Here is a 19,252-nt window from a genome sequence, read left to right as displayed (position 1 = left end):
CTTTATGATACTGAGTCTTCCAATTGAACATAATATAATCATCCATTTACCAAGGTTGTCTGTAATTTCTCTTAACAGTATTTCATGGTTTAATTTTAGAGGTCTTGAATATTTTTAATTTATTTCTAGGTATGTGGCATGTTTTGCTTTGTAAATATTTTTATTTATTTCCTTTTTGATTTTTCAGCTAGCGCGAATTGCAATTTCTTTTTGTACTTTGATCTTTTTATCCAATGACATTCATAAATTAAATTATTATTTGAAATATTATTCAAATAGTTTGTGGATTATTTTGGATTTTCTGTGTATACAATCCTGTCAGTTACGAAAGAAAGTCTTACTTGATTCTCCCCCTCCCTTTTCTTTTTTTAAGTAGGCTCCACACCCAGTGTGGAGCCCAACGCAGGGATTCAACTCATGACCTTGAGATCAAGAGTTGGATGCTTAACTGACTGAGCCATCCAGGCGCCCCAAAACGTCTTAACTTGGTTTCTAAACTTTGTGGGTTTTTTTTTTTTTCACCTCATTGCTTTATAATGATGAATAGAAATGATGAATATGAGCATCTTTGTCCTGTTCCTGATCTTAGGGGGAAATGTGCCATATTTCAGAAGTATAATAATAACTATAGTTTTCATAGATTAATTTTATTAATTTATTATTTTTTTTAAATTTACATTCATTAGTTATCAGATAGGGCAACAATGATTTCAGTAGATTCCTTAATGCCCCTTACCCATTTAGCCCATACCCCCTCCCACAACCCCTCCAATAACCCTCAGTTTGTCCTCCATATTTAAGAGTCTCTTATGTTTTGTCCCCTTCTCTGTTTCTATATGATTTTTGCTTCCCTTCTCTTATGTCCATCTGTTTTGTATCATAAAGTTCTCATATGAGTGAAGTCATATGATACTTGTTTTTCTCTAATTTTGCTTACCATAATACCTTCTAGTTTCATCCACATAGTTGCAAATGGCAAGATTTCATTCTTTTTGATTGCTGAGTAATACTCCATTGTCTATATATATACCACATCTTCATCCATTCATCTGTCGATGGACATTTGGGCTCTTTTCATACTTTGATTATTGTTGATAGTGCTGCTATAAACATTGGGGTGCATGTGTCCCTTCAAACAGCATATCTGTGTCCCTTGGATGAATACCTATTAGTGCAGTGGCTGGGTCAAAGGGTAGTTCTATTTTTAATTTTTTGAAGAAATTCCATACTGTTTTCCAGATTGGCTGCACCAGTTTGCATTCCCACCAGCAGTGCAAAAGAGATCATCTTTCTCTGCATCTCGCCAACAACTTGTGTTGCCTGAGTTGTTAATGTTAGCCATTCTGACAGGTGTGAGGTGGTATCTCATTGTGATTTTGATGTCTATTTTCCTGATGATGAGTCATGTTGACCATTTTTTCATGTGTCAGTTGGCCATGGATGACAAGGCCAAGGATGTCTTCTTTGGAGAAGTGTCTATTCATGTCTTTTGCCCATTTCTTCACTGGATTAGTTGTTTTTTGGGTGTTGAGTTTGAGAAGTTCTTAATAGATTTTGGATACTAACCCTTTATCTGATACGTCATTTGCAAATATCTTCTCCCATTCCGTCGGTTGCCTTTTAGTTTTGCTGATGTTTCCTTCACTGTGCAGAAGCTTTTTATTTTGATGAGGTCCCAATAGTTCATTTTTGCTTTTGTTTCCTTTGCATCTGGAGACGTGTTGAGTAAGAAGTTGCTGCAGCCAAGGTCAAAGAGGTTTTTGCCTGCTTTCTCTTTGAGATTTTGATGGCTTCCTGTCTTATGTTTAAGTCTTTCATCCATTTTGAGTTTATTTTTTGTGTATGGTGTAAAAAAGTGGTCCAAATTCATTCTTCTGCATGTTGTTGTCCAGTTTTCCCAGCGCCACTTGCTGAAGGGACTGTCTTTATTCCATTGGATATTCTTTCCTGCTACATCAAAGATTACTTGGCCATACGTTTGTGGGTCCATTTCTGGGTTTTCTGTTCTGTTCCATTGAGTGTTTTTGTGCCAGTACCATAGTTTCTTGATGATTACAGCTTCGTAATACAGCTTGAAGTCCGGGATTGTGATGCCTTCTGCTTTGGGTTTTTGTTTTTGTTTTTTCAAGATTGCTGTGGCTATTCAGGGTCTTTGCTGGTTCCACACACATTTTAGGATTGTTTGTTCTAGCTCTGTGAAGAATGCTGGTGTTATTTTGATAGGTATTGCATTAAATATGCATATTGCTTTGGGTGGTATTGACATTTTAACAATATTTGTTCTTCCTATCCAGGAGCATGGAATATTTTTCCATTTTTTGTGTCTTCTTCAATTTCTGTCATAACCTTTCTATGGTTTTCAGTGTATAGATTTTTTACCTCTTTGGTTAGATTTATTCCTACATATTTTATGGTTTTTGGTGCAATGGTAAATGGGATCGATTCCTTGCTTTCTCTTTCTGTTGCTTCATTATTGGTGTAAAGGAATGCAACCGATTTCTGTACATTGATTTTATATCCTGAGACTGTGCTGAATTCATGGATCAGTTCTAGCAGGTTTTTTTGTGGAATCTTTTGGGTTTCCATATAAAGTATCATGTCATCTGCAAAGAGTGAAAGCTTGACCTCCTCCTGGCTGATTTGGATGCCTTTTATTTTTTTGTGTTGTCTGATTGCTGAGGCTAAGACTTCCAATACTATGTTGAATAACAGTGGCGAGAATGGACATCCTTGTCTTGTTCCTGACCTTAGGGGGAAAGCTCTCAGTTTTTCCCCATTGAGGATGATATTAGCAGTTGTTCTCTCATATATGGCTTTTATGATCTCGAGATATGATCCTTCTATCCCTACTTTCTTGAGGGTTTTTATCAAGAAAGAATGCTGTATTTGGTCAAATGCTTTCTCTGCATCTATTGAGAGGATCATGTGGTTCTTGTCCTTTGTTTTATTGATATGATGAATCACGTTGATTGTTTTGTGGATATTGAACCAGTCCTGCAACCCAGATATAAATCCCACTTGGTTGTGGTAAATCATTTTTTTAATGTAGGATCCGGTTGGTTAATATCTTGTTGAGGAATTTTGAATCTATGTTCATCAGGGAAATTGGTCTATAGTTCTTTTTTTAGTGGAATCTTTGTCTGGTTTTGGAATCAAGGTAATGCTGGCTTCATAGAATGAGTTTGGAAGTTTTCCTTCCATTTCTATTTCTTGGTACAGCTTCAAGAGAAGAAGTGTTAACTCTTGCTTGAATGTTTGGTAGAATTCCTCTGGAAAGCCATCTGGCCCTGGACTCTTGTTTTTTGGGAGATTTTTGATTACTAATTTGATTTCTTTACTGTTTATGGGTCAATTCAAATTTTCTATTTCTTCTTGTTTCAGTTTTGGTAGTTTATAGGTTTCTAGGAATTTGTCCATTTCTTCTAGATTGCCCATTTTATTGGCGTATAGTTGCTCATAATATTCTATTATTGTTTATTATTATTATCTGCAGTGTTGGTTGTGATCTCTCCTCTTTCATTCTTGATTTTATTTATTTGGGTCCTTTCCCTTTTTTTTTTTTTTTTTTTTTGCTCAAACTTGCTAGGGGGTTATCAATTTTTTAAATTCTTTCAAACAACCAGCTTCTGGTTTCGTTGATCTGTTGTACTGGTTTTTTTTGTTTCTTGTTTTGGTTTCAATAGCATTGATTTCTGCTCTAATCTTTATTATTTCCTGTCATCTGCTGGTTTGGGGTTTTATTTGCTGTTCTTTTTCCAGCTCTTTAGGGTGTAAAGTTAGGTCGTATATTGAGACCTTTCTTCTTTCTTTAGGAAGGCCTGGATTGCTATATACTTCCCTCTTATGACTGCCTTTGTTGCATCCCAGAGGTTTTAGGCTGTGGTGTTACCATTTTCATTGGCTTCCATGTACTTTTTAATTTCCTCTTTAACTTCTTGTTTAGCCCATTCATTCTTTACGAGGATGTTCTTTAGTCTACAAGTGTTTGTTTTTCCAAATTTTTTCTTGTGGTTGATTTTGAGTTTCATAGCTTTGTGGTCTGAAGATATGCACAGTGTGATCTCGATCCTTTTGTACTTGTCGAGGGCTTGTTTGTGTCCCAGTATGCGATCTATTCTGGAGAACGTTCCATGTACACTGCAGAAGAATGTATATTCCCTTGCTTTAGGATGAAATGTTCTGAATATATCTGTTAAGTCCATGTGGTCCAGTGTGTCATTCAAAGCCATTGTTTCCTGTTGATTTTCTGTTTAGATATCTGTCCATTGCTGTAAGTGAGGTGTTGAAGTCCCTACTATTATGGTATTATCATCAATGAGTTTGTTTATGTTTGTGATTGATTTATATATTTGGGCGCTTCACATTTAGAGCATAAATATTTACAATTGTTAGGTCTTCTTAGTGGATAGTCCCCTTAATTATGATATAATACCCTTCTTCATCTCTTGTTAAAGTCCTTATTTTAAAGTCTAGATTGTCTGATATAAGTATGGCTACTCCAGCTTTCTTTTGGTGACATTAGCATGATAGATGGTTCTTCATCCCCTTTCAATCTGAAGGTGTCTTTAGGTCTAAAATGGGTGTCTTGTAAACAGCATATAGATGGATCTTGTTTTCTTATCCATTCTGTTACCCTGTGTGTTTTGACTGGAGCATTTAGTCCATTGATGTTTAGAGTGAGTACTAAAGATAGAGTTTATTACCATTATATTTCTTGTAGAGTTGGAGTTTCTGGTGTTCTCTGGTCCTTTTTAGTCTTTTTTGCTTTTGGTCCTTTTTTTTTTTTTCCCCATCGTTTCTCCCCTCTTTCCGTCTTCTCTCCCCCTTAAAATTTCTTGCAGTGCTGGTTTAGTGGTCACAAACCCCTTTAATTTTTGTTTGGGAAATTTTTAATCTCTTCTATTTTGAATGACTGCATTGCTGGATGAAGAATTCTTGGCTGCATATTTTTCCGATTCAGCACATTGAATATATCCTGCTTCTCCTTTCTGGCCTGCCAATTTTCTGTGGATAGGTCTGCTGCAAACCTGAACTGTCTTCCCTTGTAGGTTAGGGACTGTTTTTCCCTTGCTGCTTTTATAATTCTTTCCTTGCCTGAGTATTTTGTTTGACTATCATATACCTAGCTGATGGTCAGTTTTTGTTGAATCTAATGGGACTCTTCTGTGCTTTCTGGAATTTGATGTCTGTCTTTCCCTGGGTTAGGAAAGTTTTCTGCATGATTTTCTCACATAACCCTCTACCCCTTTTACTGTCTCTTCATCTTCTGGGACCCCTGTGATTCTGATGTTATTCCTTTTTAATGAGTCACTGATTTCTGTCATTCTTTAATTGTGTTCTTTCACCTTGTCTCCTCTTTTTTTTTTTTTGTTTTTTTTGTTTCATTATTCTCCATAAGTTTGTTTTCTGTATGGCTGATTTGCTGCTCTGACTCCTCTATCCTTGCCACCATGGCATCCATTGGAAAGTGCAGCTCAGTTATAGCATTTTTTATTTCATCCTGGCTAGCTTTTACTTCTTTTATCTCTGCAGAGAGGCATTCTAATCTATATTCGGCCCCAGCTAGTATTCTTACTATTATGATTCTAAGTTCTGGTTTGGACATCTTGCTTGTACCTGTGTTGGTTAAGTCCCTGGGTCTTGTTTCTTCCTGCTCTTTCTTTTGGGGGTAAATTCCTTTACTTCGTCATTTAGAATGGTGAAAAGAAGTTAATAAGATAAAAATTTAAAAACACACACACACAAGTCAAATAAATGTTGCTAGATCCTAGATGTGTTTTGGTCTGGTTGTTGAAAGGAGCTTGATAGATTAGAGAAAAAGGGGGTGGGGGGAGGGAAAACCTGAAAATTTGAAAAAAATGAATTCAATAAAATAGGATAAAGTGAAATGATGGAAGTAAAATAGATTTTGAAAAATTTGCAAAAATGTAAAAAATATAGTAGAAAAAAGTTAAAGAAAAATATTTTTAATAAAAATTGAAAATAAAATTTTTCTGTTTCTGTATTAAAGAAAAAGAAATGAAAAAGAAGAAAAAAAATTGAATAGGTGGACCAGCAAACAGATAGAAATACAATTTAAATTACATCATTTTCCCCTAACATCAAACTATGAAGCAATTTACAGTATGTAAACTAAGCGGGCAGAGAGACTTGTGGTGTTTCTGAAGAGCGACGTTGGCCCGGTTGGGCGGGGTTTAGTGTAAAGGCTCTGTTCTCCACTACGTGGCGCTGCTTAATTTACTAGGGTCAATTGTTGCGGCCCCTGTCGGTGTGTATGCACATGCGCGAGCGGGGTGAAAATGGCGTCATCCAGCTAGTCAGACTATTATCAGAACTCTGTTCTCCCCGACCAGCAATCGTGTACCTATCCTTTGTCTCTGGCTTCCGTCCACTCCCTGCTTTTACACTGTCCGTGAGCAAGCCATCAGGTTGCCAGGTGGCACCTCCCTACTGAGTTTTATCCCAGACGCGGCTGTGTTTCCTGACCCCTTACTTATGAAGGAATGCGGCTTCCCCTCCCCCCCACTCAGACCTTCAGGGGGAGGGTCTCACCGAACAATGGCGGGTGCTAGCAGCACCCAGGAACATTCGAGGGACTGTGGCCGGGTGCCCACCCGCCCCAGAAAAAGTTCCTGTTTCAGGGATTATGGGAAATCGCAGCACGCGTCTGGCACCGGGCTTCCCCCTTAACGACCTTGTTCCAGCACCAGCAAATGTTGTTCTCCTGTCTGCTGGCACCTTTGCCTGTGTGGGGGCCACACAGCCTCTACCAGCTGTCCTCCCAGCAGGGGAACCGCCTCTCCCCGTGTGGCCCGAAGCCCCCCCCCGGACTCCACTCTGCTCCTGGGGACTTGCCCTTCCCACCAGAGCACCCCCAGGTATGGAACTGGAGAGTTTCAGACTCTGCGCTCCCTGTTTGTAGAGTTTTAGTGGAATTTAAACCCTCTCCTTTCTCCTTTCTCCCTTTTTAGTTCAGCCCCTGTGGCTGTTTCCACTTTTCCACTTTCTCTCCAGCTGCTTTGGGGGGAGGGGTGCTTTTCCCGTACTCCCCACATCTGTGTCCTCTCTGCATAAGCAAAAACAGCTCCCTGCTTTCTGTGGCTTCTCTCTCCCCCAGTTCACCTCTCCGTGCCACATACCTGCTGAGTTCTGTGGTTCAGATTGTGTGGATTGTTGTGTTAATCCTCAGATCAGTTTTCTAGGTGTGCAGGATGGTTCAGTGTTGATCTGGCTGCATTTCATGGATGTGAGATGCAAAAAAAGCTTCCATGCTGTTCTGCCATCTTGGCTCCTCCTCCGACCATAAGAGCATCTGACTCTTGGTCTCAGGGTCATGAGTTCGAGCCCCACGTTGGGTGTAGAGATTACTTAAACAAAAATGTTAAAAAAAAAATAGAGAATGTCTTTCAAAAAATAATAATGAAGGCGATTTCATTTTATCCCCAATTTGTCGAGTATTTTTTTATTGTTGTGAGTGAATATTGATATTTATCCAGTGCCTTTTCTGCGTGAATCATGGTCTTAACAACAACAACAAAAATCCTTCAGTTTATTAATATGGTGAATTAACTACATTCCTTGATTTTCAGATGGTAAAATAACATGTGTATCTGGAATGAGCCACACTTGGACATGGTATATATTAGCCAATTAGCCTTTTCACTTTGCTAGAATTAGTTATGTCTGGTAATTAGAGGCTTATCTTGTAGTTTCTTTTAATATACTTGTCTGTGTTTTATATCAGATTTATATTGCCTCTTAAAAGGAGCTAGAAACTGTTCTGAAACACTTTGTGTAAAATTGGACCTGTTAGGCCTTTTATGTTTGGAATAATTCACCAGTGAATCTTTTGGGTTTTCTTCACAAAAGTTTTTTTAAGATAGTTTCACTGATGAATTACACCAAATTATTTATATATGACAAAAGATTATTCAGGTTTTTTATTTGTTTTTGTGTTAGTTTTGCTAAATTGTATCTGTCCATTCCATAACTTTTCAAACATGTTGACATAAATTTGTTAATAATAGCCTTTAATTCCTTTTTAATGTCTGAAAGCTGTAATTCTATCCCCTTTTCATTTCTGATGGTGGTAATATGTGTGTTTTCTTCCTTTTTCTTCATCCTGTTAGGGATTTAGATATTTTTTCAAAGAAACTTTAGATATATTAATTTTTTCAAAGAAAGGAGAACTTTACTCTTCTTTCTGATTCTTTAATTTCTGGTTTTATTCCCTTCTATTATATTTGGGTTTAATTTAATTCTAGTTTTTTGAGATAGATACTTGTATCAGGGCCTGTCTTCTGCTATGCCCAGTCTACTTATAAGCCTATCCAGTCAGAACTTTCTACCATTAACATTATCAGTAGCAATATGTTTGAGATATGTGCAGAAAAATACTGTTTATGTGTCTGTTATCCTAAGGTCCTGGGTCTTCCTTGGTGGAATGGAAAGAAAACTGGACTGGGGAATGCAGACACCTAATTCCTAGTATTCAATTTTCGACCCTACCTCTATGACTTTTAAAAAGCCACTTAAGCTTTCTCATCCTGAGTTTGGGGTATGTGTGCATAAATTATTTTTTACTGAAATAATTATAGATTCAAAGTAAAAAAAAAAAAATATGTATGGGGAAATCCCATGTATCCCTCACTCAGTTTTCCCCAGCAGAAATCCAAGAGCTTATTCAGATTTCACCAATATGAATGGAGTGTGTGTGTGTGTGTGTGTGTGTGTGTGTGTGTGTTTCTTTGCAGTTTGAGCACTTGTGTAGATGAATGGACCTACTACCACAGTCAAGATATAGAACTGTTTCATCAGCACAAAAGAACTCCTTTGTATTCAGACCCTAACCTCTACATCACTAGCCTCAACAAGTACAATATGTTCTCCATCTGTGTAATGTTGTTTTTTCAAGAATATTATATAAATGAAATCATACAGTATGTAACCTTCTGGAGATAGACTTTTTTTCACTCAGCATAATCCCCTTGAGATCCATCCAAGTTGTGTGAAGCTGTGTCCTTTTTTATTGCTAACAGTGTGTTTGCTTTTCATCAAATTAAGTTCTCCTCTTCCTAGTTTGCAGAGATTTTTTTTTTTTTTAATCATGAATATAGGTTTTGGATTTTGTCAGATGCCTTTTCTGCATTAACTGATATCCTAGCCTAGTCGATACAGTAGATCACACTGATTTTCAAATAATGGACCAGTCTTGCACATCTGGACTACATCTCCAGTCATGGTGATTGGTGGATTCAGTTTACTAATAGTTGCTTTTCTGTTACTTTCTCAATTATGAAATCTATTTTAAGGCTAATATATTAAATCTGTAAGGTGTTAAAAATAGGCAAGGAACAAGAAACAAGTTTTTGTGTTTAGTCTAAGGCAGATATATTATGAACATTGGCCATAAACTAAAGCCATTCAGCAACATAAGAGATACAGATAGAAAGTACTGGTCGAGTGGCTTGAATGGAGCAGGGATCACATCCATTCTGTTGGATCAGAAACACTTCCTTCACTGCCCCCACGTTTTTAGACTCTGGAAGAGTTTAAAGAACTAAGATTTGTTTCAGAGATGACTTGAAGAGAAGGGGCTGCCCTGGTTTTATGAAAAGAGAAGAGGTAAAAGGAAGTATTTAACCTTTAATGAGCTTTTATTCTGTGTCATTCACTGTTTTAACTTCCATGTATTAACTTATTTGATCACAAAGATTTCATGAGTTGGGTACCTATTATCAACATAATATACATGGTGAAATAGAGTTACAAATGAGCTCATTAATTGCCTGGAATTACATGGTATGTGGTAGAACTATGTCTGAATCCAGAACCCATGATTTTTAATATTAAACTATACTGCCTCCAGAGACCAAAGAGTTTTGAAGAGTCTAGACAGCTATTGGGGTCAGATGGGGCTGAGAGCAACATTCTAGTGTAAACCTCACTTGACATCTTTTAGGCAAGCACCAAGTATCTTCTCAGCCATCCATATGACATGAGCTCCCTATGTTATGGAAGGAGTGTGGTTATAAGGGAAGGAGAGAATCCAATTCATAAAATGTGAAAGACCAACCTTGCTTTATCTTTGAAAACATGTGGCACATTGTTAGCATTATATAAATATTGACAGCTTGATTTAACTAAAAGGTTTATCGAGTAATTACATCAGATACTACTTGAAACACCTTATAGCTGTAATGTGTTTACTGTTCACAGTGATGAGTAATTTCAGATAAAATAATTCTACTCAAACAACTAGAAACACTCAGAATAAACAAGAGTGCTAGATAATGGAAATAAACAGTTTAAATTTAAAAAAGATACGTTCAAATATAGAGATGTTTTCAGGTTCTAGCATGGGAAATGTTAACAATAAAGATGCCAATATGCCTGGTATCATTTCATCATCAATGTTCAATAAATCAAAATTGCAATGGAAATTTTAAGTGGAAAAAGTCTTTACAGGAAGAGCCTTCCTTGTGGTTATATGACTAGAGGAGGCCAGATGAACTTCCCCTGGGAAGAGGTGGGACTCAGAAGTAATTGAGCTGGACCAAGGACACATTTTCTCCTCTGGTTGTCCAGGATTGTGAAGTCTACAGGGAATGGAGTTCGTGAACCACTTCAGCTAATTATGAGCTCTGCATCCAGCTCTCAAGGCCACAATACCATAATCAGCCTGTGTCTCCAACCTTTCGGGTTGCTAGTCCCTGTCTAGTGGGCTTCATACCTGTATCTCCTCGCAGAGTAGTAATCTCCATCAGGAGGCCTGGCTGGAGTCTGTCTGTCTGCCAGTCCTGGGGACAAACCCTCTGCCATTACCACTCACCAGGCAGGAGAGGGGCAGCACACTGTCCCTCCTTGGTCATGCACCAGCAAAGTCACAGCGTAGCCAGTGAGTGCCATGACAGATAGTGGATGGAGGAGGCACTGGGGGAGCACAGTTTCCTTATTGTCAGGACAAGCAGGACATTTGGGTTAGACAGATGGTAGGGCACCAACATGCAAAGTTTCCACTCCAAGCAATATGAGGTTTACTCTCATTCAGTGTTCTGCTTTCCTCCCACACTGGTTCTAGCTCCCATAGGCATTACTCCCACATGGCATGATCAGGTCTTTCTAAACTGTCCCTTGAGTACTCCAAAATCACAAAGTGATGATGATGATGAAGACAGTAAGTATGATACTAATTTTCATTGGTTTCCTAAGCGGCAGGTTGTGAGCTAAGTGTTTTGTGTAGATTGTTTCATTTCATCTGTATAATGACGCCCAAGAAACAGGAACGCACATTATCATTTTACAGATGAAGAGGACACGGTATTTAAATGTAACTTGTATTAAGTCATGAAATAAAATGGGTATGAATTCAGATTTGAATCCTCACATCCAGACTCCAGACATAGGACACCTAGCCATTATTCCCTCCTACTAATCCAGTCTGTCATTTTACTTGCTGGATCACTTCAGGCAGAGACATGCCCCCCCCCCCCCAAGTGCTTTTCCCTTTGGTGGTTTCCAGTAGACCTAAGGGGAGAGTAATAGGTATCCCTTGCTGCACCAGCTAGACTATAGTAACAAGCTGTAGGAAAGATAGCTGAGATCAAGGTAGGGATCATAGAAGGATCGGCCGCTTATTATTCAGGGCAGATCTCTCTCTTGTCCCTGCTCCTAGATTTTCCTTAAACTATCTTCCTCCTTTGTGCTAGTTGCAAGGATTAAATGGTATATTAGAAACTGTATATGTGATGAATGTGTATAGAAATGTCAAAATAAAGTTTAGATATTCTTATGATTAACAGGCTAGTTTCATACTATTTTATTAAAATATCCTGTAATCTCAAGGTACGGATTTCCCTGGATATCTGACACGACATTTTATTTTGTCCTTATACAAGTATACTGAGTATACTGAGTGAAGGGAAATGACTCGAGTCTCATTTCTGATTTTTGGTCTTTAGCACAGAACTGGCAACACAAACAAATAAAAATCTCTGTTAAACATTACATAGCCCCTTAGTTCACATGAACGTAGAGTCGGCGATATGGTTTATACCCACTGGACGCTTTCTTGCCTGTGCGTTTATCTTTTTCAGCAATATCCCACAGGACTACAGACAAGATAGAGTAGGCTTATGTGTTTCCATGGCATGGACTTTCTATGAACCTCTTATTTTCTTTTTGTAATATATACATCATTCAGTTATCAAAAATTTGTGGAGATTTTAAATAATGAAAGGTTTAAAAGAGGGAGAAAGAGGGGCGCCTGGGTGGCGCAGTCGGTTAAGCGTCCGACTTCAGCCAGGTCACGATCTCGCGGTCTGGGAGTTCGAGCCCCGCGTCGGGCTCTGGGCTGATGGCTCAGAGCCTGGAGCCTGTTTCCGATTCTGTGTCTCCCTCTCTCTCTGCCCGTCCCCCGTTCATGCTCTGTCTCTCTCTGTCCCAAAAATAAATAAACGTTGAAAAAAAATTTTTTTTAAAAATAAAAAAAAATAAATAAAAGAGGGAGAAAGAGAAGATAAATTTTACTTTATGAACAGAGACACTTTTAGGATTTCACAGTTAGGATATAGGATCATACCACGCTCAAGTTCCCTCGGACAAGAAAAGCTTTGACCTCTCTGTCATGTCATTAAATAAAAGTTATTAAATATTTCTCAAGATTAAATTTCATCAAACCAGCTACTGAAAAGTCACTTAATACTGATTAAAATACCATAACTGAATATTAAAAGCCAAACTTCCGGGAATATCATTTTCCCCATTTCTGGTAAAGAATGCTATCAGAAAGAGGTTGAGACATTTATGCATACTCCAAATTTAGTGTGTGAAAGATGTGGGGCTCAGACTTTGGTCTCCTGACTCCTGTCTCAGGGCTATGTCTCTTACATTAAAGCTGAATAAATATATATTTTTTCAAGCTTGCTTTGTCCCAGAGGAACAAATGGAGACAGAACCATTGGTTTCTCATCTTATGACTCAGGGAGGTTATCTGTGAATTAGGAGAATGCGCTAAGTGGTTCATAGAGGTCTTTCTGGCATGAATATTGTAGTTAATAGAATTTTCTATGAAGAGTAATGTTATTTCCATCTCACTATGAAAATCTGAGATGTGCAAATATTGTTTCCTCTACAAGTTGAGAATTTCATGTGAGCTATCATGGAATGAGATTACTAGATAGACTTTAGGGATATTCCCGATTCTATATCTCAGAAGTAAAAATGTAGGCACCTGATAGTAAAATTAAATGTGCACTGATTTGTACAATGCAAACAACTATACTTCATATATATATGAATATGTATGTATATATGTCTGTATATATTATAGATATTCTCAGTTGTGTGATAATGGAGAAGTAAAAGAATGGGGTTTTTTTTGGCATTATGAACACTTAAAAATTTTTTTTAAGTTTGTTTATTTTGAGAGAGAGAGAGAGCGAGCGAGCGAGCCCGGGAGGGGCACAGAGGGAGGGAGAGAGAGAGAGAGAGAGAGAGAGAGAGAGAGAGAGAGAGAGAATCTCAAGCAGGCTCCACAGTGTCAGCATGGAGCCTCGTGCAGGGTTCAAACTCACGAACCGTGAGATCATGACCTGAGCCTAAATCAAGAGTCAGCCTTAACCAACTGAGCTACCTAGGTGCCCCTATGAACACTTTTTTAATGGCAACAGATGGTAAATTGATATAAGTTACAGGTTAGAATATAATGGATACAAAATCCATCCAGGTAACAGAAAAGTATCGCTTATAAAAGTAAATCTGATTCAAGTGGCTAAAGAATTCAGACACCCCATTTTGATAATTACACAGAATTTTCCTAGGAAGGAATTGAAAAATAAAAGTAAGTCTATTCCTCTGGCAGAACTATGCATCACTAAAGCGTTTGAACCAGATAGGTCACAGAAGTCTTTCACAGAAAGACTTAAAGTTTAATGAGAACATTTCAGGGACAACATGTGTAGTATGATACTTTTCAGCTATGTTTTCAGGAAGACTGTTTATGGATATGAACTCAATCCTAACACCATGGAAACATTGGCAGGAAAAATATACCTGCCAAATTCATGACAGTGGTTGCCTTTGTGGGATAAGTATGCCCAGGAACAAGGTCATGAAGGGAGAGTAAGAAAACTGAAATTTTATGGGTAATATTGCAAATCTGTATAAATATAAGTTTTTTTTTTTTAAGTTTGTTTACTTAGAGACAGAGATAGTGGGGGATAAGGGCAGAGAGAGAGAGAGGGGAGAGAGAAACCCAAGCAGGCTCCACATTATCAGCATGGAGACTGATGCAGGGACCGATCCCACAAACTGTCAGATCATGACCTGAGCCCAAGTCAGATGCTTAACGGACTGAGCTACCCACGTGCCCCTGAATGTTCACATTTTTTAAAAGTTTTATTTATTTAAGTAATCTCTACATGCAACATGGGGCTCGAGCTCATAACCCAGAGATCAAGAGTCACATTCTTTTCCAACTGAGCCAGTCAGGTGCCCCTGAATGTTTACATTTTTAATATAGTGAGTGGGTATTAATATTAGTAGATAAAATTAATGGGGCATTTACCAAGTGGTAATATTCTAAGGCAAAGATTCTCAACTGTGGCTGTATGTTACAATTACAGTAACAGTCTATACAATTACAACAGACTCACATGTAGAGATTCTGACTTAACTGGTTCTAGTTCTGATTTAACCTGTAGCCATGCTATTCAGGGTATTTTAAAAGATATACAGATAATTACAATGGTCAATGAGGAGTGAGACCCACTGGCCTAAGCACTTTATTATTTAATTTTTTTATTGTGTGATTTCATTTTTTAATACTTTTATTACAGTATAATTAGCATACAGTGTTATATTAGTTTCAGGTGTCCAATATAATGGTTCAACAATCTATACATTTCTCCGTGCTCATCAAGATAAGTGTACTCTTAATCCACTTATTATTCTCCCCTCTCCCACCCACCTTTTAAATTTAATTTTTATGGGGTGTCTGGGTGGCTCAGTTGGTTAAGCATCCAACTTCGGCTCAGGTCATGATCTCACGGTTTGTGAGTTCGAGCCCCGTGTTGGAGTCTGTGCTGACAGCTTGGAGCCTGGGGCCTGCTTCGGATTCTCTGTCTCCATCTCTCTCTGCCCCTCCCCTGCTCACAGTCTGTCTCTCTCTGTCTCTCAATAATAAATAAGTGTTAAAAAAATTTAATTTTTTACAACACTGTAAGGTAGTTTCATTTCCTTTTTTAAGTGTTTATTTATTTTTGAGAGAGAGAGTACCAGCAAGCAAGCGGGGGAGGAGCAGAGACAGAGGGAGACAGATGATCCAAAGCAGGTTCTGCTGTCAGCCAAGAGCCAGATGCAGGGCTTGAACCCATGAACTGTGAGATCATGACCTGAGCCAAAGTTGGACACTTAACCAACTGACCCATCAAGGGGCCTGTATGTCCATTTTTTAAAAAATGTTCATTTATTTTTGAGAGAGCGAGTGAGCTGGGGAGGGGCAGAGAGAGTGGGGGGGGGGATCAGAAACAGGTTCTGCACTGACAGCAGTGAACCCGATGTGGGGTTCCAACTCACAAACCCAGAGATCATGACCTGAGTGGAAGTTGGATGCTCAACCGACTGAGCCACCCAAGCGCCCCTAAGGTAGTTCCATTTTGTCCCCATTTTATACATGAAGAAATGATTCAGGTTTTTATAATATTATTCTCTGTACTTTGGTCTTTTGCATTTTTCTCCAATCACATTGTTACCTGCCAGGAGGTCCAAGTTGCCTTCAGGGAGCTGATTTAAGAAGTGTAAGTTCTTAATTAGGGTTAAGAAGACTGGATTTCAGACATAGCTCTGGAATTTCCCCTGGTTGTAAAACCTTGACTTTAATAAGAGGGTTGATTTGATAAGGAAACAATGCTTCACAAATTTTAGAATTAGAAACTTTATTAAACACTTTTACCAAGCCACTATGTGATGGAGACAAGAAATGCCAACGGCAGTCACAAAGACAGTCCCTGAAATGGTGTGAAGTTAATACAAATAACCCTGCATAAAAAGTCTAGGGTTAAGATTAATATCAAAAAGACTTTTTTTATTTTAATTTTTTTAAACATTTATTTTTGAGAGACAGAATATGAGCAGGGGAGGGGCAGAGAGAGAGGGAGACACAGAGTTTGAAGCAGGCTCCAGGCTCTGAGCTGTCAGCACAGAGCCTGACCCAGGGCCCGAACCCACAAACCATGAGATCATGACCTGAGCCGATGTCGGATGCTTAACGGACTGAGCCACCCAGGCGCCCCCATTATCAAAAAGACTTTTAAAAGACAACTCACATTTAAGTGAGCACTCATTCCTGTTTTTTTTTTCTTTCTTTCTTTTTTTTTTTTTTAAAGCAGACTCCATACCCAAAGTGGGACTTGAATTCATAATGTCAGGATAAACAGTTGCATGCTCTACTGACTGAGCCAACCAGATGCCCCGTGAGCATTCATTTCCATTGAGGATAGGTATCAGAAAACCAAATAAGGATGAAAATCCATGAAAATAGCTATCATATTAAATTCTAACTGATTAGGGGTGCCTGGGTGGCTCAGTCGGTTTTGCATTTGACTTCAGCTCAGGTCATGATCTCACAGTTCAGGAGTTCGAGTCCCGTGTCAGGCTCTGTGCTGACAGCTCAGAGCCTGGAGCCTGTTTCAGATTCTGTGTCTCCCTCTCTCTCTGCCCCTCCTTCCCTCATGCTCTGTCTCTCTCTCTCCTCCAAAAATGAATAAACGGTAAACAATTTTTTTTAATTCTAACTGATTAAATATATTTGACTTTAATTTAGAATGCAGGTAACATTACAGAATATTTATAAATATTTTAAATTAAAAGAATTTCTTGCGCTGCATATAGATAAATTATATTTGACTGCTTCCTAGTGTTTTTCATTGGAGTGATTTTTTGGGGGGGAAGGTGGGAGAAAGATACTTCTTTCATATATTTCCTTCAGCAGAGGGGACTGATATTTTACTGTGTTCATTGATTTATTTACCCTAAGTTGCCTTGTTCCTCTATCCCACTTCGGTTCAGTCTCTCTAAAATGTGTTTAATTTTTTTTTAATGTTTATTTTTGAGAGAGAGAGAGAGAGAGAGAGAGAGAGAGAACATGAACGGGGGAGAGGGAGAGAGAGAGAGAGTGAGATCCAGAATCTGAAACAGGCTCCAGGCTCTGAGCTGTCAGCACAGGGCCCAACGTGGGGCTCCAACTCAGGAGCCATGAGATCATGGCCTAAGCCGAAGTTGGACACTCAACCTACTGAATCACCCAGGCTCCCCTCTAAAGTGTGTTTATATAGAAACAGGTAACTAGCCAAGAAATCAATGAGGAAAGAGTTCTGAGAGGAGATGAGTTTGCCACCACTGAGAAATATAGCTGAAAGTACTGGAGTACACAGTCGTCAAGTGTGAATGCTTTATTTTGATTTGCTTGATTACAAAATACAGACACACTTGCTGCCTGTTTGCTTGTGCCATTTATTCCAAGATTCTTTTCCTTCCTGGGAGGGGTCTCAGCCACATGGGATTAAAGACTCTAACACTCATCTCAGAATTCTTCTTCCTGAGCCTCTTGGAGGATCCAGAATGACAACCTCTCCTCTTTGGGATGTTCCTGTCCATGTACCTGGTCACTGTGCTCAGGAACCTGCTCATCATCCTGGCCATCAGCTCTGACCCCCACCTCCACACCCCCATGTACTTCTTCCTCTCCAACCTGTCCTTGGCTGACATCATTTCACCTCTACTACTGTCCCCAACATGATTGCGGACATCCATACTCACAGAAGAATCATCTCCTATGTAGTCTCAGATGTCTATTTTTATTCTTTTTGGATGTTAAGACAATCTACCGACCGCAATGGCCTATGATCGGTTTGTGGCCATCTGTCATCCCTTGCACTACCCACCTCTGTGTCCTGCTGGTTTTGGTGTCTTTTTTCATCAGCTTTTCACCAGTTGCACAGTCTGATGGTGTCACAACTTACCTTCTTCACAGATGTGGAAATATACCTCATTTCCTTCATGGCCCTTCTCAGCTATTCAAACTTGCCTCCTTGGAAATCCCCACCAATAACCTATGAATTTATTTTACTGGTGCCATTTTTGGTGGTGTTCCACTCTCAGGGATCCTTTTCTCTTATACTCAAATTGTTGCCTCCATTCCAAGAGTCCCATCCACAGGTGGGAAGTAACAAAGCCTTTTCTACCTGTGGCTCTCACCTGTTAGTTACTGGCTTATTTTCTGCAACAGGTCTTGGAGTGTACCTCAGTTTAGCTGTCTCATATTTTCCCAGAAAGGGTGAGGTGGCCTTGGTGGTGTATACTGTGGTCACCCCCATGCTCACTCCCCTTCATCTAGTCTGAGGTACAGGGCCATCAAGAGGGCCACAGAGAGGTACCTCAGAACAGCCCATTCTCAATCCTTGTCCCCCTTTTTTAGTGTGGGAGGTGGAAAAGTCAGTCAAACCAAACACTTGGAACTGGAAATTCTGCCCATTTGGTTCCATAATTTTGGTAGTTTTTGTGCCTTTCAATCTGTTCAGTGCTTCATATCTGAATATTGCTTATTTTGATACACCTTAAATGGGATTGAGGGAGTTTTGTGGGATCCTACCTATATTAGAGTCAATGCATGAATGAATCATATTGTAACTATAGAACCTTCTTTATTTCTCATCTATGACCCAGGCATTCTTTTTTTTTTTTTTTTAAATAATTACAATTGGGGCACTGGGTGGCTCAGTTGGTCAAATGTCTGACTCTTGATTTCAGCTCAGGTCGTAATCTCACAGTCTGTGGGTTTGAGCCCCTGCATCAGGCTCCATGCTGGCAGTGCAGAGCCTGCTTGAGATTCTCTCTGCCCCTTCCCTGCTCACTCAATTTCTCAAACTAAATAAATAAACTTAAAAATAAACTTAAAAAATAAACTTAAAATATTTGATGACTGCTTCTCACCACAGATTATGGTTTAATTGGACTGAAGTATAGCCTTAGCATAAGGGTTTAAAAATTATCCTTGGCTCTCACGCATAACCAAGGTTGAGGGCTACTGATCTAACTACATGTTTTGTTCAGAGATAACTAGTATGTTTGGGTCTTTTAATGCTCACGAGAAGGTGCTGAAGTTCTTAAAGTAATCTGAGCTCATAAGAGAGATGATGTGAAAAAGTTCACCCTAGCAACAGCCAGTGTGATTTTTCCTAAAATTCCTGATATT

General features: G+C 38.9%; 1 pseudogene; it reads left to right on the top strand.

Moving 5' to 3' along the window:
* The first annotated feature begins 17,554 nt into the window (after window positions 1-17,554).
* Window positions 17,555-18,399, top strand: LOC124522859 (olfactory receptor 18-like; annotated as a pseudogene).
* Window positions 18,400-19,252: the final 853 nt, after the last annotated feature.

The sequence above is a fragment of the Lynx rufus genome, unplaced genomic scaffold (genome assembly GCF_022079265.1).
Source record: "Lynx rufus isolate CCGP_SWC_20201006 ecotype Redwood Valley unplaced genomic scaffold, mLynRuf1.p SCAF_4, whole genome shotgun sequence".
NCBI lineage: Eukaryota > Metazoa > Chordata > Mammalia > Carnivora > Felidae > Lynx > Lynx rufus.
Note: the sequence above shows the minus strand (reverse complement) of the source record. Positions and strands in the feature narration are given on the sequence as shown.